The 25,860-nt window shown below is 33.4% G+C and overlaps 1 long non-coding RNA gene, 1 other non-coding gene and 1 pseudogene across 2 annotated transcripts in view; all 3 read right to left on the minus strand.

The window, feature by feature from the left end:
- LOC141553714 (uncharacterized) overlaps positions 1-25,860 on the minus strand; it is a 472,891-nt gene that overhangs the window by 131,724 nt on the left and 315,307 nt on the right. The window lies entirely within an intron of this gene.
- Positions 6,118-6,617, minus strand: LOC141553713 (chromobox protein homolog 3 pseudogene; annotated as a pseudogene).
- On the minus strand, positions 7,083-7,189 carry LOC141559194 (U6 spliceosomal RNA). Its single transcript, XR_012487272.1, has one exon. It is a non-coding gene; the product is annotated as a U6 spliceosomal RNA (small nuclear RNA).

Genomic DNA, 25,860 nt, shown 5'->3' on the forward strand with positions numbered 1-25,860 from the left:
CCTTCCCATTCCTCTTTGAAAATATGGTTATTTCTGTCTCTTATAAACTACTAACCAAATAGCTAAAACTATGGAATTAAAATTTCCCTCTGAGTCCTTTTAACACCTTGACTTTTAACTTGAAATCTTTTACTCATGTGGTTCACGTGCTTAAAATGCAGCCTTTGGGATGAGTGGGGCAATGGAACATCCCCTTGTGTGATTGTTACTGTAATAAGCCATTCGTGATTTGCCACTACACAAGAAAAAAAAAAGCTGATGAAAAACCCAATACATTGGAAAAGGCAAATTGCTTGTCTGGAAATTTAATTAAAAAGGAAATAGCCCTCCCCATTTAAAGGTTGGCAGTCCCTATCACAATCCTCCTTTCACTACTTCTCTTCCCTCCCCTCCCCAAGTACAAAAAGGACTTGCCAGTGAAATCCAAACTAATGAATATTAATAGGAAAAAGCAGCCAATCAAAAAGTTCTTGATGCTCCCAGCCCCAAAGAAGTAGAATGAAGAGTAATAGGTTGGGTTACCCCAATCCCTCTCATCCACTTTCTCACTACTTTAAGGACAGCCCTCTGCTTGCAGTAGGAGCTATTAGTTTTACATTTCTAATCTTGTTTCTGAACTGATTAAACTCAAAGAAAATCCATAACGAAAGCAGATGAGTTTAGCTCCCAATCACATATGCCCATGCATTTTGCATGTTTCTGTTAGTTACTTTCAGTGTTCCTTGGCAATCACATAACTTGAATGAAAACCTTGGCTGAAGGTTATTCATTGACATCCAGTGTTATAGTGGAATGTCAGATCTTCCCAAATAAAAGGTTGACATGAGATCCTGTCTCTGAGTGCACTCTCAGAAAACTACCACTGCCCTTTTCTGAGGAAAGTTAACATCATAAAGTGAGTCCTGCCTCTGACCAAATGGGAATGACATTGCAGATTAAGGGCTCTTTAAATTATGCATTTAGTTCAGACTCCTGGGGAGAGAGTGTGTGAGACAAAGCTATGGCAGCAGACTTAATCTGTGTGGAGTCGTGAAAGCCAAAATATGTTTTCAGGAAAACTTTTGCAGGCATAAAAAAGACTATGGCAATAAATGTATGGAGAACTTATATTGTTGAAATAAGTATTATACAAGAATTGGAGGGAAAAAGTGAGAAGGAAAATGATTTTTTAAAAAATACATTCAAGTGTGTGTGTTTTACATCTGTTTAACATCTGCATACAATGGAAGAATTGGAGACTTTATTTCTCTCAACATTTAGTTCTATAAAAGCTTTACTTTTATAGGTTCTCTGACTTACCAGACAATACAGATACAATCAACATGAAATTATTTGGTTATCAACCTTTATCTAATAGATAGAAGTATACAGGTTTATTATAATTTTAAAAAATACTTATTAAGCTATCAATGTTTTCCTAACTGCTTGTTTAATTTCTTTAAAATGTTAACATATTTTAGTAACTATCATTTATAAAACATTTGGATTTTCACAGTACTTTCAGGCACAACCGTGTGAGTTCAGTATTGTAAATGTCTTTTTCTTCATTTTACAGATAAGGCAACTAAGGCTTAAAGAGGTGTTAGAGTTGGAATTGAAATCTATATCTTTCCTGGTGCCAAATCCAACACTCTTGTTACTAATAAAAAGTAGCATTTATGGTACTTTAGTTTTGCAAAACACTTCACAAATATTATCTAATTTGACCCTGACAATAATCTCATGGGCTAAGTCCTGTGAAATTAATATCTCCATTTTATAGATGAGGAAACTGAGATAGAATCACATAGCTAGTAAATGTCTCAGACTGGTATGTACCCAGGTCTACATAACTCGAGATCAGGTACTTTATCTTTTATGCCTCCTAACTATCACTATATTATCTGTATTTTATGCATTATATTTCTACATTTTTATTCATGCTCAAGTAATATTTAGGAAACTTTCCTCTAGAGAATAAATTTTCCATCTCGCTAACTTTTTTTTAGTACTTTTTGTCTTTTAAGCATTAACCTTTGTTCATATTTCTGTACTTATTTTTTCTTAAGATCTGAATCATCCAATGAGAAACATGATCTGAACAATATTTTTTTAATTAATCAAAGAACATCAGAGTGATAGAGACTTAAGGAAATCTATAGTCTTATCTCTTCATTTAATGACTCAAGTACATTAAATACCTGCCAAAATCCAAAGAGATTATTAATTGTCTGAAATCATATAGCAAAATTCCAAATAATAAACTTTAATGCATTTTGATTGTTTTGTTTTCATTATTCTGAAAAAACAACTTGCATTCTCAGATGGATACTGCTAAGAAAAAATGTTAAATAATGTATTTTAGGTATATGCATGTAATGAATATCCCCTTCCCCAATCATTTGGGCATTACTACAAGAGGTATCTTGGTATAAGGGAAGGAAGCCAATATTTAGAGTCAGAAGAGACATTAAAGTCTCATTTCTGATCTTACTGGTTGTATGATCATGGACAAGTGATAATCTCTCATATTGACATTTTCCTCATGTATATATCAATGCAGTCTTTTATAAGGAATGATGATGGTAGCTAAGGTAACCTGTGTCAAAAGAGAGAGGGAGAGAGAGAGACTGAGATAAAGAGAAAAGATTAAAAATCTCACCAAGGAAAATTATAAGAAAAAAATTAAAATGTTAGCATCACTCAAATCTAGAAAGATATATAAAGGCCTTGCTGTCCTTATTGATCATAAAAAGAAAGAAGGATTATATAGTAAGGAAATAAGCCTGTGTCCCTTCACTAGTACCCCAAGTCCATAGATAAATGCACACCCACTAGAGAAGAGAATTTCTTGATTTATTCCAGAAAAATTTATTATAAAAGCACTTTGATCTGAACCTGTTTTACAATTGTAGAATTAAGAAAAACCCCACCTATATCTTTAGCTTTCTTGCTTGCAGAGGAACTGAATATATGTAAAGACACAAATCAATGTTTTCATCAAGATAGAGCCAGATGGGGGAGAGTGGAATAAGTCATAAAGGTTATTATTGAAAGAGACTACCATGGTGAAATTGGTCTGTAATAACAAGACTCAAGGCTCAGTGGAAAACATGAAGTGCCCCACATTATTCTTATGAGAATGAACTGATAAGTATAAAGTATTTTATAAACCTTCAGGTAATACATAAATAGCAGTTATTACCATTACTACTAAAGTGTGATCTTAAGGCAAGTTGCTTAAAGTGTCCTCATTCTAAAATGAAGTGTTTCTGTTAATCCTACAATTATAGGAATATGGTCAATTCACTACATTTTGCTCAGCTTTAGTTTTCTTACCAGTAATAAAGGTAGAATAACATAACAATATTTAAACTATTTCCCTCATAGAATCATTCTGAATTTTTATTTATTTTTTATTTTTTTAAAGCTAGATCTATGAGTTTATTAGTGTAGGAAGATTTCACTGTGAAACTTCCTGTACCAATAGAGATTGGGATATTCTCAGTGATTTTGCTCTTAGTTAGTTGTCTAGGTCAATGATCTCCAAACTTTTTTTTTTCAATCACATCTCAATCAGTAAAAGTTTTGATCATAAATCCTCGATGTTTGTATTTTTACTTGTAAATAATATGCATGAATTACTGCTCTAATAATTATGTACATTTTAAATACACAAATTTAAAAATTAAAAGGATACCTACCTTGCATTGCAGTTGTGAGGATTAAGAGATAATACATATAAAGTGCTTTTACTTGTTTGAAAGTGCTATTATAATGCTAGTTGGTTGATGTGTTGTGGTTGGTTTTTTGTAGTTGTCTTTAGACAACTATCTTATCTTCTTCCCCAGCCCTTCTCTACATCAGGCTATATATCCCAGTATCTTCATCTAATAAGAGGCATTGCCTTAAAGTTCTTTTATTGTCCTGTAGTTGCTTTCTTGTGTTTGCTAAAATGTACTTGCTAAAATGGATTCTGAACACCACATATCTGTTGTGGTCTGTTAGGAGTAAAGGGTAGTATATATCAGATCTGGCCTGATCAAAACAAAAAACAGAAGAAGTATCATCTTTCCAGTCTTGTATGCTAGCTTTTTCTTAATGTAGCCTGAAATTGCATTAGTGTCCATACCATATTTCATTCATTTCCTTTTTTATATGTTAAAAAAAATGAAAAGTGTGGGGTGACATATGTGCAAACAGACTGGGGATTGAATAACCTGACTTTGCAATTTACCACCTTGCTCTTATTACATATCTGCTTATCTCTTATTAAATTTCATCTTATTAGATTGGGCATAATAGTCTTCCCTATCTACAACTTACTGGATCCAATTCTATCATCCAATATGTTAGCTATCCATCTCATCTTTGTGCTATCAGGAAATCTAATAAGCATAACATCTATGGTCATGTGCAAGTCTTTGATAAAGCTTGTAAACAGTCCAAGGCTATTTATATATGCATAAATTTCTCCCCCACAACCCCCCACTAGAGGCCCCTTTCAAAGTTGACTGTGTAGCATCATTGATTAATTCTTGGGTCTAAATATTCAAAAATCACCATATTTTTTTTCCACTTCCCCCCACTAGAATAGCATTAGATACTTTGCCAAAAGCTATGCTAAAATCACATAAAGTTCGTATAAACATTTCCTTGAGGAATCTCTAAAAAGTGAAATGTGATTTATCTGGAATGGCCTACTCTTTTTTTTTTTTTAAGGGAGAATATAAAACACTATTTACAATCAAATATTCCAAAGACTACAAAGTTATTTTTTTGTCATGAAACTCAGTAACCCAAATATTCAAAAGACTGGCCCTACATGTTGAAGGGACAGTTTGACTTAAAGAAGGGGAAATATGCATGTTAAGAGTATACAGGACTACATAAAGTGGGTACATTTGCTTCCCCCAATTACACCCCTCCCAAATGCCTGTCATTTAGGGAGAATTTATGTTCCAACAGATGGAGATGATACTACATGATTAAAAGAAGACCCTTTGCTTAATAAAATAAAATGGGACACATCTGTCCCATTCTGAAGAAGAAAGTCCAAGTTTTTCTCTTTGAAAATCGAGGCCAAAAATGATTTTATTTTAACATTTTAGCTAAATGTTCAAACAAATTCTGACAGCATTTACCCATGCATGTTTCTATGCAACAAAAGGATAAATTGGCAAATAGGGCTGTTGTCTACCCAGATCTGATCAATGACGCTTTGGTGAGAGAATCTCTTTTGGATAACATGGAGTTGTCATCTATTGTGTGTATTTGAGGTCCCTTTGCATGCTTAGAGAAAATGCTCATCACCACCTTAATAGAGCACAGACGCTAAGCAAAACAGAGAATACTGTAGCAAAGTTGTAAAGTATCTACAAAGTAATTTTGTTCTGTTCAAAATAGTTATTGTTTGGAAGAAATGAAGACAGCACATTTTCCGTCAGTCAGGAGAAACAAGCTCTTTGGCTCTCTGCATCTGAACAATAATAAGAAATGGCTGCCAGAAGCAATCTTTCAATGGATTTACCTCTAGGTGTAAATTGTAACTTTTATTAATAAGTTTGGTTTCAAGTGAATGTCAAAAGTGTACATTTTTTCAGACACATTTTCTCAGACAGCTAACCTTGCACTTTTATGGATACTAAACATTTCTTAGACCTTAGAGTAGTGACCACAGAAGATATTAATCAGTATTTATAAAAGTTTTTCTCTATTGTGGAATAAGTTAATGCTATAGCATCATATGTTTTTTTTCTATGATAAATGTTAAGTAAATGCAGAAAGTTTGAATTTACTTGTTCAGAATTACTAGTGCTATTAATGAAAAATAAAATCAGCCCAAATGAAAAACAAACTAAATAAAAATAAAAACCTATTTTAAAAATCTACTCAACTCATTTCTCATTAGATGTAGATGGTGATCATATTACTAAAAAATTAAATAATGGAATGAAGATCCAGATTTTTGTTATTTATATATATATATAATATAAAAATGTTAATACATCACATTAATTATGTTACATTAGTATTTTTGATTAATATTTAATATGATTACTATATTTCTCTGTTAATATAATTAAATCATATTATTTTAAGATATATATTAATGTACATTTAAAAAAACACAAATTATTATTGTGCTTCATCTTCAGGAAAAGAATATCAAATTGCTCATTCCCCATAAAAGTCTAATAAATATCTGAGAACATTTCATGTTTGCTTCTCTGACCAGCACCAATTTGGCCTCATTAGAATCTTCTCACTTTATGAGAAACATTAGCTCTGTTGTCTGTAGCACCAATGCACCAATAATTCTCTCTGGATCAAAGCCCTGTGGTTTGTTAGTAGACTCACATTTTCTCTTTGACTTGCTATCATCTGACTTAGTCAGATAAAGACTTTTTCTTGGTTCCATCTTTTCTTTATCAACATTCAAATTAACTAATTTCCCTTGGATGTCCTATGTGTTATTGCATTCTTTAAATCTTTTCCATTAAAAATAATTCCACTTTCCTATCCCCACTTTCTGGTCTAACATCTTCTCCACCATAAACTCAGGCTTCCTACATTTTCTTACTCTTGCCATTCTGTTTCTTTCCCATCTTATACAAGATAGTTTTATTGGAGGCCATTATTTATTGCAGAAATTTTATTAGAAAAATACATAATATTTTAAAATATATTTGCCTGAGAGAAAAAGATATTTGAACACAAGTTGAAAAATGTGAAACACTTGGGAAATGAGGATAAACTGTGAGCATTTTTTGTTTTGTTTTGTTTTGTTTTGTTTTGTTTTGTTTTGTTTTGTTTCTCTTCCCAGATTATTTTTACCTTCCAAATACAATCCTTCCTTTGTAACAGCAACAACAACAAAATTTGGTTCTGCACATATATATTGTACCAAGCATATACTATAAGATATTTAATATGTATGGGAATGCCTGCCATCTAGGGGAAGGGGGTGGAGGGAAGGAGGGGAAAAACTCGGAACAGAAGGGAGTACAAGGGATAATGTTGTAAAAAAAATAAAATTTACCTATGCATATGTATTGTCAAAGAAAATGTTATAATTATAAAAATTAATAAAAAAAGAAAAGAAAAATGTGAAACACTTCATGAATTTGCATGTTATTCTTGGGCAGTGTTCATGTTAATCTTTTTTGCATCATTCCAATTGTAGTATGTGAGCTGCTGAAGTGAGTAAAGGATTGATCTACTCTTGATGAACTCATGCTAACTCTTCGTGATTCCTTCTTCGTTACTCGTTAAAGATTCCTTCAATAATACATTCTAAAATTTTGCCAGGCATCAAGGTCAAGCTCATTGGACTATGTTTTATGGACTCGATTCTCATCCCCTTTTTTGAAAGTAATATTTTTCCCTATAGCTTGATGGCATTTTTCCTGTTCTTCATGATGTTTCAATAGTAATTGACTCAGCATTCACATATCAGTACACAAGAACATAACTCATCTGGATGAAGCAACAAACTCATCAAAGGTGCTCTTTTACTGACTCCCTATTTATCTTGTATATCAATAATATCAATAAACTATTAGCCATTAAGACTTGACATGTAGAGAACTGTAGAATAGGAAGTCTATTCATAATTAAGACTCAAATGATAAGGAAGGATAGAGAACAGATTAAAGCAGGTGATCTGGAAAGAGAAACCACTTATGGATGAGAAAAATAAGACAAATAAGATTAAGTAATTTGCCTAGATAGTGTCTATTATTTGCTCACTATGTGCAAAATAGGGCAGCTACATGATTCAGTGGATGAAGTGCTGGGCCTGGAGCTTGGAACATTCATAGTCCTCAGCTCAAATCCATCTTTAGTCCTTTACTTACTATCTCTATTACCTAGGAATGTCACTTAATCCTGTTTGCCTCAATTTCCTCATCTGCAAAATGAGCTGCAGAAAGAAAAATATCCTTTCCAAAAATCCCCAAATATAGTCACAAAGAATAAGACATTACTGAAGCTATTGACCAATAACAAGCATTTAATAAGTGTTTTTAATTTATTCATTCATTCATTTATCCACACATGCATTCACTCATTATTATCTCCTGACTTACCTGTTTCATTATAGACTTTACCTTCAATATACTGCCTATCCTATATACTACTAATTTGACCAGAAAAAATTCTTAGTCTTTGTCTTCTAGATTAAGTAGTTGTTACACTTTAATAATCAAGGCCACATTGATATATAATTTTCAGAAGGAATTTATTAAAATATAATCATATTAACCAGCAGTGGTAGCATTTACTTCATGCAACAATTTATCACCTTAACTAGTGTTGTCGTACAGAGATATGAATCAGATAAGTTTTGATGTTGGAAAGAAGGTTGGAAAATAGGACCCTACATGTCCAGTGGATGTCAATATCATCACCATTATCTTCATATTAATATAGCACTTAATAAATATTATCTTATTTTATCATTACAATAATCCTGGGAAATAGGCACTTATTATTCTCATTTTATAGATGAGGAAATTGAGGAAAAAAGGGGTTATAATGACTTATCTAGCATTAAACAAGTAGTAAGTTTCAGGATATATTTGAACTCAATCTTATTGAGGTTAGGATTCAAGAATCTATCCATTGTCCTACTTTTTAAAGTCAGATCTTGATATATGAAAGTAGGTATAAGGGATGATGCTCACAAGGCCTTGAAGCACAAAAACAAAAATCACCCACTTTAAAATTGTGGATTCATGGTGACTAAAGCCACATTTCCTAAGAACACATTCACAATCTCCACTGAGGAGAATTGAATAAATAATAAACAAAACCATTTTGAAGGACCTAAAAAGATAAAGTTCAAAAATTTCAAAATTGTCAACATTGTTCAGTAAAAATTAAATTCCTGAGAACAAGGGACTATTTGATTTTGGTCTTTACATGTCAAAGAGCAAACATCATGTCTAGCATAGAGGAGGTGCTTAATAAATGCTCATTGCTTTGAATCAAATGGACAACATAATTTATAACAAAATGAATAAATATTTAATTTTCATGAAGATTTATATTATGTAAATTACTTCTACTTAGCTCAAATTAATCTAAAAACTGGCAAATCCCCCCTTGCTACTATGCTATAAAATATAATCAAAGCCTAAAGAGTGATTGGTTATGTGGGTTAATATAAGAACTCTGAAGAGACTGAAGAACATATAGATGAGGGTTCCATGAAAGAACAAGGTATATTTAGCCTAGATGAGAGAAGACTTAAGAAGACATAAGAGATGATTTCAAGTATTGGACAATCTGTCAAGTAAAAGAGGGATGAGACTTATTCCATGGTCCCCAGAGGGTTAAAAATAGGAGCAATGGATCAAAATACAGAAAGAGAATAGGATTGATATATGGAAAAACTTGGTAACAATTAGAACTGTCCAAAAATAGAATGCGCTGCCTACAAAGATAATGGATTTCCCTCAACAGGAGGTCTTGAATGAATGCTGGATGACCACTTAGGATATTATAGAGGGTTTTTTTTTAAAGTATGGATTGAACTAAATGACTTCAGTCTTTTCCAATCCTAAGGCTCTGATATTCACCTGATTGGTGAAATACCAGTCAGGGCAATTTAATGAGACTAGATCAATAAGAACTGATTCAGCACTGTCTAATTTGACTTCTCTCATGTCATAATTACTGATTCTATGGAAAGATGAAGAATTGTAACAAAGGAGGAAAAGGAATTGATCACAGCAAAACACATTAGGTCAAATACACACACACACACACACACACACACATACACACATATGTAAAAAAAAAAAAGTTAAATTTGTACTCTGTCCAACCAACTGTTTGGATGAAACACTCTAGAACAGAATGAAAAGAAAAAAAGAAGCACAAGTGCTTTATCCTACCTAATTGGTATAGGAATAAGAGAAGTTGATGAGCAGGAGAGCTAAATATGTACAAAAAATTAGCTGGTAGGCTTCCCAGCTACAGTCTAATCAACAAAAGCAGAATTATTTCAGGGTGGCCAAATACAAAGTCAAAATGAGATCAACTGAGGAAACAGCATCATGATCTTTAGCCTACAGCTACTAGGACCACAACCTTGCCTTTCTGTGCTTGACTTACTACTTTAACAATTTTGCTTTTTTCAAACTCAACCTGCTTTCAGAATATTCTCCAGCAAAGAGTGGTCCTGTCTAATAATACCTCAATTCTTGGCTACACAGCAGGCTCCCTGGTAAGGGTAGTACAGGATATTTTTCCCAATGAGCAGTGGTGTCTGTATCAGGGAGCATTAGGGAAATGAAGTCCTGGGAATGTTGTTCTTCTATGATACTTACTACAATAATAAAATGGATCAAGTATCCAAACCAGCGAGTTCCAAAGCAAAAAAATAAACAGAAAACAGATTTTTTAAACCATGAAACAGTAGCAAGATGATGAAAATTAAGAGTACAGTAGATATAGAGTACTATTCATAGAGATTTTATTTCAGTCTACTCTAAGATCACATCAAGTCAGCACCATGCGTGTAGCATGCTGGCCAGGCTTCTCTCATACATTTAATATTGATGGAATTATAGGTTGAAACATCATTTCTTTTTGCTAGATAAGGTAAGCCCTTTGATCCAATACATAAGGTTATGAACCACTTAATTAAAAGTGAAAAAACTACAAAAAGCAAATAGTATAATATAGCATTGAAAATTCTAGTTGTATTTGATTTGTGAAGCTATTTACTTTCTAACTTCTGTCTGGATCTGTGTCATGTTGAACTTTTTAGTTTCAATTATATGAATATGATACTCTGGTATTTGATCCATTGAGCGGATATCAAGGACGGGGGTCAGGGTTTATCATCATGAATGTTCATGCTGTTAAAAGCCCATTAAACATAATAGATTTAATTCAATTCATGTTTTTTTTTAAATAAATAGTTTCAGGGCCCCCAGAAAAAGAGATAGCTAGCTAGATGAATCCTTGCTAATGATTCTTTTCAAAAAATTCTGAAATGGGCATGATAAATAACCATGTAGCCTATTTAACTTCTTTGTTTTATATTTAAAGAATGATAATTCAATATGACTTGCCCAATGTCATCCAACTTCTCCAAATGTTAGAGCCAGGACTTAAACCCAGGCATCCTAATTCTAAACCCATTGATCTCTCCATGACACCATGCTGCCTCACTACCCTTCTACTTCATGATTTTAAAATAGAGTGGTCTCTTGGGGAAGCAGATCAGTCAAGAAGTAGTTATGAGACTTGAATACACAAGATGTCAAATTCGGGTCCCTTTTAGCAAGAAACAAAGCTTCTCCTTGCATCAGCTTTTCTGTTTTTGAAGGTGGGGACACCTTCTGAAGGTATGTCAAGTACTTCCATGGTGTCCATACAATCATTTTGGTACATGTTCAGCTAATTTGGTAGATGATCAATGTTTCATTTCCCCCCAATCCTCATGATGAAATTATACAGATTTTTCCTCAACTTCCTAGCTAAAGATCTGATTTCAAACTTTCCCAAGAAAATTGAGGCCATTCACCATGAGCTCCTTTTTCCCTCTTTTCATCACACAAACCCTTGAGTCATCTCCACTTCTCTCCAACCTTATTCCAATTTCTAAAGAAGTGGCCTTTCCCATTAGTAAATCTAACCCCTTTATATTTGCCTCGGTTCCCATCTTTTCCAATATTCTCCTCCAGATTATCCTACTATCACGTCTCTTCTCTCTAATCTTCAGTGTCTCCCCACTTACTGGTTATTTTTTTCCTTTTCCCATATTTAAAAGAAACCTTTAATATATAGAGTCATCCCTGTGATCTATCCTTCTCTACCCCCCTCTACTTCTCAGAGAAACTCCTTGAAAAAGCTGTCTGTCACTCATTTTGTTTGGTGCTTGTTTTCCCATTCTCTTCTAAACTTTAAACAATCTATGTCCTAGGCTCCTCACTCAACTGAAACATTTCTTCAATGTCCCTAATGATTTCTTGATTGCCAAATCTGATGCTCTATTCTTCTTTACCTCTATGCAGTTTTTTATCTTGTTGACCACCCTTTACCCTCCGATATTCTTTATTCTCTGTTTTTGTGATACTACTACCTCTTCATTTTTCCTTTTATCTGAACATTCATTCCTTGTCTTTGCTATGTCATCATCCAAGGAATGTCCACTGTTAACATACCTTAAAGTTTTGTCCTGTTCTCTCTTTTCTTTGTCCCTGTACTCTCACTTGGTAATGGCATCAATTCCCATTTGTTTAATTATAAACTGTATTCAGGTGATTCTCAGATTTATATAATCTAGCCCTGCTATTTCATGTGAGTGCCAAATTTGAAACCTTGATGTCATCTATAACTCCTTACTCTCACTTATCCCAACATATTCAATTATTTGCCAAATGATGTCAATCCTACAGCAACATTATCACTTAAATATATTCCCTTTTCACATAGTCAGCACCCTATTTCAGGTCCTCAACTCCTCTTGCCTCTACTATTGCCCCAGTTTCCTAACTGATTTCCTTTCCTCAAGACTACCTCCACTCTAAATCAAATTTTATAAAAGCACCTATGTTATTTTCTTAAAGCCCAGATCTGACAATATTACTTCCTTTGCCTAATAAAACATGATCATTACCGATAGCTTTTGAATCAAATATACATTCTTTTTTTTCACAGTATATATGCATGAGTAATTTTTTTATATAATATTATCCCTTGTATTCATTTTTCCAAATTATCCCCTCCCTCCCTCTACTCCCTCCCCTTGATGACAGGCAATCCCATACATCAAATATGCATTCTTATGTTTGTTATTTAAAGCACTAAATATCCTGGTTACATTGAAGATTTCCAGAGTTATTATTTTATTGCATTAATATGTTCCAGATACTCTAGAATCCAGTCACACTGGTATTCTTGCTATTTTTCTCTAACCACCTCGATTTTTAATTCCTATACCTTTAACCTGGATATTCCCCATGCCTAGAATCTGCTCTCTTCTTACCTCTGATTCTTATAATTCTTGTTTTCTTTCAAGATTCAGTTTATAAAGCATTTTATACACGTGGACGGTCCTGATCTTACTCCTTTACCCCTATGCTTTCCATCCAGAGATAACTTCCTAACTTCTGTTGTTTTATTATGTACCTATTTATATACTTGTTATGCCCTTACTCCCCAATATAATGTAAGATCCTTGAAGGCAGGGGCAACTTCAATTTTATCTTTGTATCATTATTAGCTAGTTCAATACCTGAAACATAATAGGTACTCAATAAATGCTTGGGGGATGATTGATTTCCACTCACAATGTGGACTTTGATTCTTGTGGACAAGTGGAAGGAATGTTGTAATTACTGTCTTGCTCTGGGAAGGGTCAGCAGTGCAAGTTTTAAAAACCTCACCATACTATAGAAATATGAGTTATTAATAACTTTGTATGCATATCATTGTATGAGTGCTGGTACCTCTGGGAGCAAATCTACCCAAGGCAATTCATGGCAAATAGAAACTAGCATTCTTTTTATATATGAATCGCCAAGGTTAATTTATTTAAAAACAAAAAATTTTACTCTAGATCCTTCCTCTAGAGAAAAGCTTCTTAAACTGTGGGTCATGGACCCCTGAAGTGTCATGTAACTGAATGCAGAGATCACAAAATTGTGATTTATTATCAGTAAATGTTTGATTTATGAACCTATTATATATATATATATATATATATATATATATATATATATGTGTGTGTGTGTGTGTGTGTGTGTGTGTGTGTGTGTGTGTGTGTGTGTGTGTGTACCTATATTGAAATAAAAATTTCTCAAAAAGGGGTCACTAGTGGAAAAATTTTAAGAGCACCTGATCTAGAGAATCATCAAAAGTCTCACAGAACTCATAAAGAGATCTCTTCTGTTTTACTCAGTAGGGGGGATATTTTCTGAGAGGTAGGACATGGCCAAATGAGGCGTCTACCTAGTCAGGTATAACAAAAGTCACCTTTGCCCAGCCTTTTTAGAGTTCCAGAGAATGTTGTAGCAATAGTCTAAATTATACTGAATCCCACTCACTGTAAATTTGTGGTTGGACAAGGAGGGAGGTGGCAGTAAAGCTATAGATTGGTCTGCTCCAAGTACCAATTATGCTTTTTTTACACAACTATGAACCTGCCCCTGAATGTGGCACTTCTCTCTGTAGTTTGGCTCAACTATTGGCAGGGAATGGATCCCAAGGCTTTTAATTCTATTGCCTTCAATTGAGGCACTTACATTGCAAATAATTTTCCTACCATTGCCGAATCTGTCGGGGATATCAAGTGAAGCAAGGATGTCATGTCTCAACTGAACTAGAGAGGTTGGGTCCAGAGCTGAGGAGCCAGGCATATACAGGAGATTAGCAGACACCTGTTTTTGTTGGGTTCTCATTTTCACAATTATTACAACAGTGGAATTAATCTGGGTGGAACAAACAGGTGTGACAAAATACAGAGTCCAAGGAGAGTAGGGGGGGTATCAGTAGGGCAAACAAGTAACGAGAGGCAAAATCCACAAGGCAGAGGGGGAATAGATCCATAAATAAAATAAATTAAAAAGCATATTCAGAAACAAATTTGAGGCAGTATCATGAGGCAAGCAGAAATGTGGCTGTATGGCTTCCCTCCCATGAATACACCTATACAAACACAGAATAAGGCAATGCAGGTATATAGAAAAGAGTAAGGAGAAAAAGGAAGTCCAAGAAGGTAGATAGAATCTGAGTAGATCTATAACTTGGTCAGAATGATGTGACATTTTCTCCAAGGTACCTAAATTTTAGATGTCCCTTATAGTCAAATAGAAGCAAATGACCTTTACGCCCCATTAGAATGAATAATTACTGAAAATTGGAAACTACCAGATAGATAGTGGTCACTTCTCTCTGTATCCCCATCTCTACTGATAGTGGCTCCCAAGGAAAGATCTTCCCTGGCCTCCTGTTTTTCAAGGATTGCTTCCATTACTATCTATAGCTCCCACACTTGACTGAATTGAGTACTCATTTTTTGAAGCCTTCCATGCTAGGGTTGAATCTGCTTCTGAAAATACTTCTAATACAATAATTCTGTAATATTTCAAGACTCATGATCTCTGATTTCAATGAGCCTAGAAGAAAAAGTCCCTCAAATTATGAAGCCAGGCAGGGAGGAGAAAAAACCCCAGCAACATCCACAACTTCAAGGAGAGTTTTCAACTCATATGAAAAAACCTTTGGCATTTTATTTTCTATCATGCCGACAGGAAAATTACTCCTTCAAGGAAGAGGAACGGCACTTGCAGTATCCCCTTAATCAGTATTTGCAGCATGTCATCAACCTTATCATCTTGATGGTAATAGCTGTTTGACAACTAGGGATAAAAGTGATATTCTTTGGAGAATGAGGCCACAATCTGGTTTTAAAAATCGTCTGATGTAAGGTATGTTTTAATTTAATTTAAGTCCTGGAAAACAGCTTGCCCAAAAATGACTTTTGCAAGTCACGTATAGTATTTCAATCTGTCATCTTGTATTGACCTTCATAGTCCTGAAATATATTGCATTGAACTTGTGAAGCTTGCAAGAATGATATTAAAGTTGGTAATATTTAAAGAAAAATCTTATTTTATGATCCACTCTGTGTACATGCCTACCCAGAATTCATGGAGACAATGATATTAGAGAGTATTCTCAGATACCTTGTTAATTTGAAGGTTAATTCAGGATACTCCTGCAAAGTCAGAAAGCTTTGCCACTATATGTATAATCCCCTTAAAACTGAAATGCTGAGTAATAGGTTTTATTTTAAGGTCTCATGAAATCTCATTCATGGTACTATATACCAGGCTGATTAGATTTTTAAACAGAGAGGTAGAGTTTGGAACAACTTTCCCTTAATTAAATCTTACATAGTAAATTATGAATCTTTTTTCTACTCTTCTTTTTTTCTAGTTTAATTTACACCTTTCAAACATCCCACAATAGAAAAGGAATATGTTAAATCATCTAATAAATGTAATCCTAAATGCTTCATCACTTATTTCTGCCCATTTTACTTTCATATTCATCCTCTCCCTAGTTTTAGGAGTGATCAATTGCTGAAAAAATTAATAAAATGTTACTTTCAATGAAATAAAATTAAAATAATGTATGCATTCTGCTCACTACACAGGAGCACAGAGAAATCTAGGATAAGAAATAAGCTTTTATAAAGGTAGAAAGTAATCTTTAAAAATATTACTTTGTCTTGTCAAAAATGTAAAATAATGAATAAAGTGTTTAATAATATCAAATGAAATGCTCAAAGTGTTCTTGTGAGAAAGAATATTGTATCTCCTCTCCATCCAACTCTCATGTTCAAGATCAGGGATTAAGAGTAAAAATTTTGCTTACAATAAAAATAAGGAAGCAATCAATGGAAAAAAAATCTAATCCAGCCAATGGTCCTTAAATTTTTGTTCCAAGCACATGTTCTTTATTCTTAGATATTTAGGAATCAGTTAAATAATAGTGAAGGTCTTTCAAAGACCAGTTTTATTCTGCATTGCACCTTAATTTCCTAGCTGAAGTATTCAAAAACAATTTGGTGGATTTAAAAGTAAAAATTCTAATACTGCAATGTTTCCTAGAACTCCTTTATATAAATTATTTTAACATATGAAATATAATTCATTTCAGTTATTTAGGATTAAATGTCATATTAATCCACAAAACTATTTAAAATGAAAGAATCCATTTGAAACAGTTATATATACGTGAAACTCAACTGAGCAGCTGCCAAACAAAATGTTGTTGAAATGGTTAATCTTATTTTTTAAAAAATCCCTCATTTTGGTGCAAATTATGGAAAGAAAATTTGGGAGGAAATATTATGGGATTTTATACATGTTTATATATATTTATATATATATATATATATATATATACATATATATATATATACACACCTACATATACATATTTGAGAGATTTATATATAATTTCATCAAATGGAGAACTCCTGTCTGGGAACTATGTTAACAATGCAGATTTCATCCCAGATAAGATTTAGTAGATATATCTTAGAGCATTGCTTGAAATACAGAGAAGTTAAATAATATGCCCAAGATCACTTAGATTTAGTGTCAGAGATAATATTTGAATGCAGGTCCTTTAGACTGTAAGCCAAAACACTAACTACTGGGCAATGGGCCCTCTATTACATAGGAGTATATGCATGGTGACATATATTCACCATAATCACAATACAGACATCACAAATACATTAGATTCCTAATACAACTATACCAAAAGTCCAGATAGCCCCATGTCTTATGCTCAGAAAGTCTGTGACTCGGTTGTTTGTAAATGCTAATGTATTGTTAAAAATTATTGCAATCATAACTATGAACAAAACTTCAAATATGATGATATATTTTATAATATCCCTAACTGTTTTGTGCAATGGCATTTAGTTTTGGCACCTGTGCCATTTAGAGATTTATAGTCATTGATTTTTTTTAAAAAGTAGTCATTGATGTCTGTAATGAGAAAGAGGGATGATGGACAAAATTTTAGTCTTTCTTACAGTGATAAGGAAAAAAATAATAATAGTATTCCACACATAGAAATGCTCATTAGAGAGATCAACCTTTTTAAAAATAACAACATAATCTTTGCTCCAGTGATGAGAAATCTGTCTAGAGTTTTCAAGAGATTCTATCGTTCTTGATGAGTTTCAATATGATATGCAGAATTATTTTGTTGTCAGTATCATCATCAGTACATTTGAATTGTCACATTATATACTGCATAGTATTTAATGATCTATTTAATGGTATCGGGGAGTTACTATAAATTAAATAAAAGTATAATAAATATCATTCTAACAAAAATCTACTTATAATTAAATTTCAACAGTTTAATTTAAGAGAATCTTGCCTGGAATTGTTTTAAAAATTATAGAAAATGTAAAAAAGTCAAGTTTTATTACTTTTTATTTACTTTTAATAATGTTAGTACAAAATTGGAATTTCTTAGAGCAAATGTTTAATCATTTAATACAGATTACTTACAGGCAACTATGTGTCAAAAATATTTTAAAAGAGTGTATTTTCTAAGGTATAGTAAATCTACTTCATTAACCCATAGATAGTACTAAAGCACCCATTCAAATTCTCATAAAGTTTGAATTAATCATATTTTACTGGACAATGAAAATATCCTAAGCCCCAAACAATCAACTACTCAGATAATCAACTACTCATTCTATGCTAAATATTATAGAATTAAGTCTCAAGAATAATGAAAGAATTAGAGTAGCCTCAAGTTCATAGTAATGGCATAGAAACAGCACCCTTGAAATCTAAAAAACATTAATTTTCATGATCAAAATTCACCCCTATCTTCTTCTTTGGTCCTATTATCCATATCCTTTCAAAACCATACAGTTAGGATACCTGAGGTTTTCAAATCCTGTGATATAACTTTAAGCTCAGTTCTAGGGAGAGGATTCATTCAAGTTGTTTCCTTTTAATCAAACCAAAAAGGCCCAATTGCTTCTCTAGGAGAACTTTGAAAATGTCTAGTTAAAGTCTGGAGATGGTCTTGCAGCAATGAAAATATCAGCCAATATGGTTTCATAGCCAGTTCCTTTTTGAATAATATACTGCCACTTCCCCAATTCAGCTTTAGTTTTCTTTCTGTTCAGCTAGCTCTGGTCCTTTCTTCAGATGTTGGTGTGTTGTCACTGTGAATGTGCTTGGAGCAGAGTTATATGGCATCATTTGGAGAAACATTGCGTTAATAACCAGAGTTCAAGGGCAAAGGATATAAACGGAGCAAATTACAAGTCTGAACAGATATATAGCTTTTGCTAAAAGGGACATGGGCTGCTACTTTATTTACTGGGCATTGGTGCGCTTGCAAAAGCTGCAGAAAAACACGAAAGCATTTTAAAACCACCATATCACAGCTTAGGAAAGCAGCACAAATTTCCGGAACAGGCAAGCGAGTGAAAGGAGCAGAGATTCTCAGTTTTCTAACAAGAGAAAATAATATACTATAAAGTACCCTAAATGTCTGGGATCATTTCACGGATGATAATGCAATTTTATGTGCCACAATGGGGGGACAGCAGGAGCTCACTGGATCAGTTTATTCATCGGATCATTTCAAACTACAAATCTACCTGGTACTGCAGAGGTCTCTTGCACTGGTAATAGTGACAGCTTTGTCTTAATTTTCCTAACTCTGTGCTTTAGTTCTAAATCTAGCACCAGGAAAAAATATTCAAGAGATACATACAGTAATTTTGTAGAAATGCAATTTTAGTTTTTAATTGCTTGACCTCAAAGCCACCTAAAAAATTACCAAAGAGAACAATTTACACATACAAACTTCCTTGAGCATGTTGGCTTATTGTCTGTTTATCTTTTTCTCATTTTCTCATTTTCCAATGATCATATATTTCCAAAACACCATATAGACCTACTCAGAAACAAGAAAACTTCAAGATTTTTTTCAAACTTAAAACTTCTGCTGCTTAAAATATGTTATTTGCCATGGGGGAGGGGAAGCATATTCTACAGAAAAATTAATTATGTTATTTTTATTTTTAAAAAATACCAAAGTAATATGTGATCAAAAGTAAATGAATTAAATAAGAGGTAAATGTTTAATTTATTCCTTGATATTAGTTGTATTAAGTCTGTTTACAGGTATTTGTATTAGGCCAAATGCTTGAGAATGCAAAGAAAGGGCAATAGTCAATAGTCAAGGGGATAGATTTGTTGATATAATATGTTTTTTCCATCTCTAAGTTTTTATATTATACTTTACATATTCTTATCCTTTAATTTTTTTTTGTTGTTTTAAGAATCTTTGAAGGTCTACTGAGTTTGTGAAGATAAGGTTCCAGATAAATGATAGACAGACAGACAGACAGATAGATAAATAGTTAGATCAACAACAAACTCCCATATCTCTTTTCATACATTTGCATAGAGGTAGGAAGAATATTTTTGAGTTGCAAGTGATCTTTGATCATACTGAAATTTTTTTGTTTTTGTTTTTATTTTCTTAAGGCTTAGAAATTTTATATTAAAACATGTTATGCAAAAATAAATCCAGGGAATATGCACCTTTTATTTAAAAATTGAAGAAACTTTTCAGTAGCATTGCCCAGAAAATTCTTTTCTTCAATGTTCCCCATTTTTTATGATTCTAAATCTATGCTAAAATTGCAAAAAATGGAAGATAGTTGTTCAGCCACAAATGTATTAAATTCCTTAGGCATATAACTTAACATGAGCTATTTGTATATGATATGAATAGTGGTTTAAAATTGTGCTTAAATATCTGTTTGGGGTTTGGAGGTTAGGAGGAGGAAAAAATAGATTCTGATGGTGAACTGATTTTCCTGTTAGCACAAACCAAATATCAGCTCTGCGATAGATGAATTAAGTTATGTGGAATTCTAAGCCTATCCAGTTTCCCATACAACATATTCTTTTCTCCCACAGGGATATAATAGAAACTAATCTTCAAAATCTAAACATTCCAAGTCAAGTCCTTTTGTTAAGTCATTTTGTTCATTTCATTTGGTACCGTTAGAGCGCTGAGACCACTTGTATTTACATATGCGGAGAACCCTGCTGTTTAGAACTCTCTGCTCACAAGACAGGGCAATTAATCATTCCCAAATCCTCCTGCCGAGCACTCAACGACTCCGACAGCAAGCTCAGCCAATCAGGGAGTGCAGGTGGGACTGAAACCTGCAGGAAAGCCCCCTGCACCCTGACCCAATGCTAGTGTGTTCTCTTCCTTTTCAATCTCTTAGCTGTGCAAGAATAACACTATTAATAGTGTCCTTGTAATCTACTAAATTTACTTTTAAAAGAGAATAGAAAATGAGGTGGACAGGTATGTGTTAAGTGATATGTGAGATTCTATAAGCTCTGAATGTATGTACATCTATATTCCAGAGACATGGGAATACAATTGGAATAACACAAAATCTAGGGCATCTTCTTCCTTTGGCATAGATATTTATAAGATTTGACGATAGTTGGCTGCTTGATCTCTTGACCATCCTTGCACAGGTATGATTGATCCACATAATGAAGTTACAAAAAGGATAAAATTATAATTATTATGATGCAACATTGAAGGATAACTGGACCACTATATTTCTAGTTGTTGTTTCTTCCTATTCCTGCATAACGAGGGTTCAAATATGTCCATTTGAATCTATAGTTGACTTAATGAACAAGTTGCATTTTTTTTCTATGAAGACATGAGATCACCACAATGTACAAGTGAAAGACAAATAATATCTATTATCAAAAAAGTTAAGAATTAAACTTTGTACAGCTGCTTTTTAATAAGAAAAACTTTAAGTATATATTTGAATTGGGAATATTTCTCAGAACTAAAACTTTCACAATTAAAGACACATTATCCTGAGTTAAATACAATAATCATTTTATGTGTGTCTGTGTGTGTTTCAGTACATGAGCTCTTTGTCCTTTCTGAGAAAGTAAGATATGATAAACACTAATGCCACACTAATTATTTTGTACCTACTTATTTTGAAATGTTCCTAGTTTGAAGGAGCCCAAACTCTAGTCTCTGCAAAGACCATTTAGTTTCTGGTGTGATTTCAGGCTGACTGTGTGAACACAGATTTTGTTCTCACAAATGGCACATTTAACTGCATTAATGCAATCATTGACAATATAAGCGTGTAACTTAGTTGCCAGGAGCCTCTAGTTTTCTGGGAAGAGATTGCTTCTTAAAAAAAAAAAATAGCATGAACAATTAAAAAGAAACCCTTCCCCTTTCCCATAGAAATACCTTATCTCTCATTTCTGAATTATAAATTATTCACCCAGATAGTTATGACTCCAGTCTTTGAGTGTTGTGTCCTGAAATAACTGAAACTGGTAAGAGTAAAAAGGAAGAAAAATTGACACTTGAACCATATTGTTCCTAAAGGACTAGTTTCTTTCACACATGGGTGTCTAGAATTTCCATCTTAGGGATGTCTCTCCAAAAGTGAGAAGGGCTTGCCCTTTATTCTCCCTCTGCCTGCCACCCTGGCCCATTCATGGTGATCTTATAACACAATTGTTTTGTATGACCTTATAGTTTAAAAGCCAGATTGGGAAATGTAAGGATTCTATGTTCTCTCATGGCTTTAACAGCAATTGACTTTCTTTTTTAGTCTTCATTCCCTGAGTCTGTAGACTTTTCTTTTTTAACTTTTGATTGGAGACATAGTTCATTTATTACAGTAAAAAACAATAAGTTTCTGGGTTTGTTTTTTTCTTCAAGTTATTGTTTTTAACTTGATAAAACTTGTACAGAATTTCTCTGGTTTTTATTATTTTGTTTTAAGACTCCACTGAAGTAAAGGCATCTCAATTATTACATATGTACTCTTTGATCATTCATATTTGGATCTTCTGAATGTATTTTAGATAGTCTGAAAATCTGGCTATAGTTTTTGTATGAAAATAGTCTTCTTGTTCACAAAAGTGGAACTGAAATCCCCCCCTAGGTTTTTCTTGCCATTTGTAGCTGGCTGCGCTGAATTTCTAGATGATGTTGTACACTTTTCCTTCAGAGATAGATGATCTGTTCTTTGATTAGACACCATGACCTTTTACGGGTGTTGATCATTGATCTTGATCTGGGCTGGATAGAAAGCTTTTGATTCTGAAAAAGTTACCCTGCTGCTGGTACCACAGAAAAATTCAATTTCTAACTATATATCTAAGGCAGCGGGACTCCTCTTCAATTAGGATTTTTGTGGTTATTATTTTACTTTTATTAAGCAAGCTCAGTCACTGCTTTCTAACCTTAGTTTTTACTCACAGTGATCAATTTTTCAGCATAACTGGCTGTAATTGTTGGCTCAGATATTGAGCTTTCATGATGCTTAGACATAGTGTGTTTCTGTGAAGTGTCTTCTCCATACTTCTCAGAGAGATGGGTAATAATACTCTACATTAATACCTCCACATTGGTTTATGTGTATTTGACCACAGTGCTAGCATAATTATTTTCCTCCAGTAAAAGCTATTAGAGATCTATTTGGTAGGTTTTACGATCAATAGCTCCTATGATATTTGTGTAGCCAGCACAATATAATCAATTGAAGGTCACATAAAGTAAATTACCATCCTCCTATAATGATTCTTTTTCTCTAGATGAGAATGGGTTTTATTATTTCATCAGGAAACCTTATAATGCATGCTCTTTTTGTTTACAAAAGAGATATATAAAAGTTGTCATTGTATTTTGAACATGGTTTTAATATCTATTACTCAGTTTTATATTATTGGATCATTGAATTAGCAGATCTGACTGGAATTTTTCCCAAAACCTTCTTATGTACTCAAGTGACACAGTTAATAATAATCTTGAACACATGGAGGCCATTGCTATAAGGTACATGAAGTCACTTTACAAAAGTCAATCTTCAAAGCAGTCTCTTTGAAGCAAATAAAGAGTGAGTTCAAAGTGTCATATTGACATTTTGACTGAGGGTCTCAGTTCAAACTCTTTAGAAACACCAAGGCAAGCTATCTTAGAGATTTGAACTCAGGAATACTGAATTTTGATGCTGACCTCCCTAATCTTGGTTAGGATTATGTGGGAGGAGATACACATCAGAAGCTTTAACAAAGGAGCTTCTTTCAATAGCTACTCCTAACCTGGATTTCAAATGTGCAGTCAGAGATGAAGCAATGGCTGTGACTCCCATAACTATTGCGATCTGCCAACCAGAAGCCTGCATTCCCCCAACTGTCTTAAAGGGACACATTTTCAAAGTGTAGCCTTTCTTTTTGTGGGTGCAATCAGTTGTGCACTGAAAACCTGCAGCCACAGTTGGGTAACTGCAGGCACAACTGGTCACCAGAGGCCTCTTTGCTCCAAATTTTGTACCTGCATCTAATTGCACTCACAGAAAATGGAAGTGTGGTAGAAGCATTTTGAAAATTTGGGCCAGTCAATCCTCCATGGAATTACTAGTCCAGAAATAAATTCTTATTTTTTTAACGATATGGATAAAACATAGACTTAGCTTTGAAATCATTCCATATATTTTCCATCCTATAGACTAAGTGCAAAAGATGTACGTTTGTTCAGTTATTAAAAAAAGAAGAAATCTCACTGATTTGAGAACATTTTCTGCAAGGCTGCTACTTATTTTAAATACACTTGCAATGATCTGGTGGGGAAAAAAAGGCAAGAATATTTGAGACTTTCTCTTGGCTTTCTCAGACTGGATATCAATTGGTCAATAATAAAATTTCAATCTGTTGAAATAGTATTTGCTGTTGTTCACTTATATCCAACTTTTTATTGTGTCATGTGGTGTTTTCCTGACAAGGACACTCAAAAAGCTTACTATTTCCTTCTCCATCTCATTTTACAGATGAGGAAACTGAGGCAAACAGTGTGAAGGAACTTACCCAGGGTCATACAGCTAGTAAGTGTCTGAGATTAGCTTTGAATTCTGGAAGGTGAGTTTTTCTTGACTCTAGACCCAACACTCTTTCCATTGTGCCACCTTGCTGCCCAGGTGCAAACAATGGCAAGAACATTTAATACTTTTTCCGACTTTCTCAGACAGGTTACCATTTGGCTATACTGATATATTATAAGATATAAAATGTTAAACTGTTGAAAAAACATAGAGGACAGTTTTTTACTCCATATACGTTTAAAGGTAATTCATGTCTAGAGAAATGATAATAGCAGTAATAATAGTTCTTTTTTACATAGTATTCTAAGTTTGCAGAGTACTCACTATATGTCATTTGAATCTCACTATCAATCTGAAAGATAAATAATATTACTATGATTACTGTCTCACACCTATATTATGTCTTAGGATTCACAAAATACTTTTCCCACAAGACAAATAAAACTCTGGAAAGATAGATAATGAAAATATAATTACAATTTTTTTATAGATAAGGACATTGGTTTGAGGGGTCGGTGATGAACTCAGGATTAACCCTAGTGTGTGGTATCTAAAGTAAAAAAAACCCAGGCCTTCTGCAATTCCAGTGCTCTATCCACTATATCCCATTTACATTTGAGAAACACAGTAGCTGTCACAGATGGGAATTAAACCTGGCTCTCAATCTAACTTTAAGCTTGGAATTCTTGATACTGTACTACAATGACTTTGAGAATTCAATCAGATTTGGCTTCAGGCACTTACCAGATAGAAAAAATGAATTTTTTACCCGTTAAATTCATAACATCTTTGAAATATGCTCTTTGTTGTTGTTTATCCTTTGTTCTTGAAGAGGACTAATGACTTTAGGAGGGAGATGTCTTGACTTGCCAGTGAATTGGGTTTAAGTGAAACAGGGCTAGGTAAAATCTTCCATCTAACTCTGTCCTCCAGAGTTTTCAGAGTCCAGTGCCAAAGCATAGATCAGGATTGCTCTTAATAAAAATATTCTAGCCATATTATCAGTCACATTTTAATTGACTATTCTGGGAGTTCTATGATACATAATTTTGTTTTTATAAGAAAATACATACTGTGACTTGTCAATTAATCAAACAATATTTATTAAACATCTACCACATGCCAGGTACTGTGCTAAGTATTGGAAATACAAAAAATAGGCAAAAAATAATCACTGTCCTCAAGTTCACAATTTTAGTGGGTTGGCAATCAAAAAAATTCAAACAAAATATGTAAAGGAAAAATAGGAAAAGGAGTCAAATAGAGTCAGGGGTAATGCTCCTCAATCCTCATCCAAGTCCCTGGCTACTACAGTTCTTACAAGATCCTAATAAAAGGCAACCTAGAGTGTCAGGTGAAGTATCTCAGTATAAGTGCTACATTTCTAAAGGCTAATT

The sequence above is a fragment of the Sminthopsis crassicaudata genome, chromosome 2, assembly GCF_048593235.1.
Source record: "Sminthopsis crassicaudata isolate SCR6 chromosome 2, ASM4859323v1, whole genome shotgun sequence".
NCBI lineage: Eukaryota > Metazoa > Chordata > Mammalia > Dasyuromorphia > Dasyuridae > Sminthopsis > Sminthopsis crassicaudata.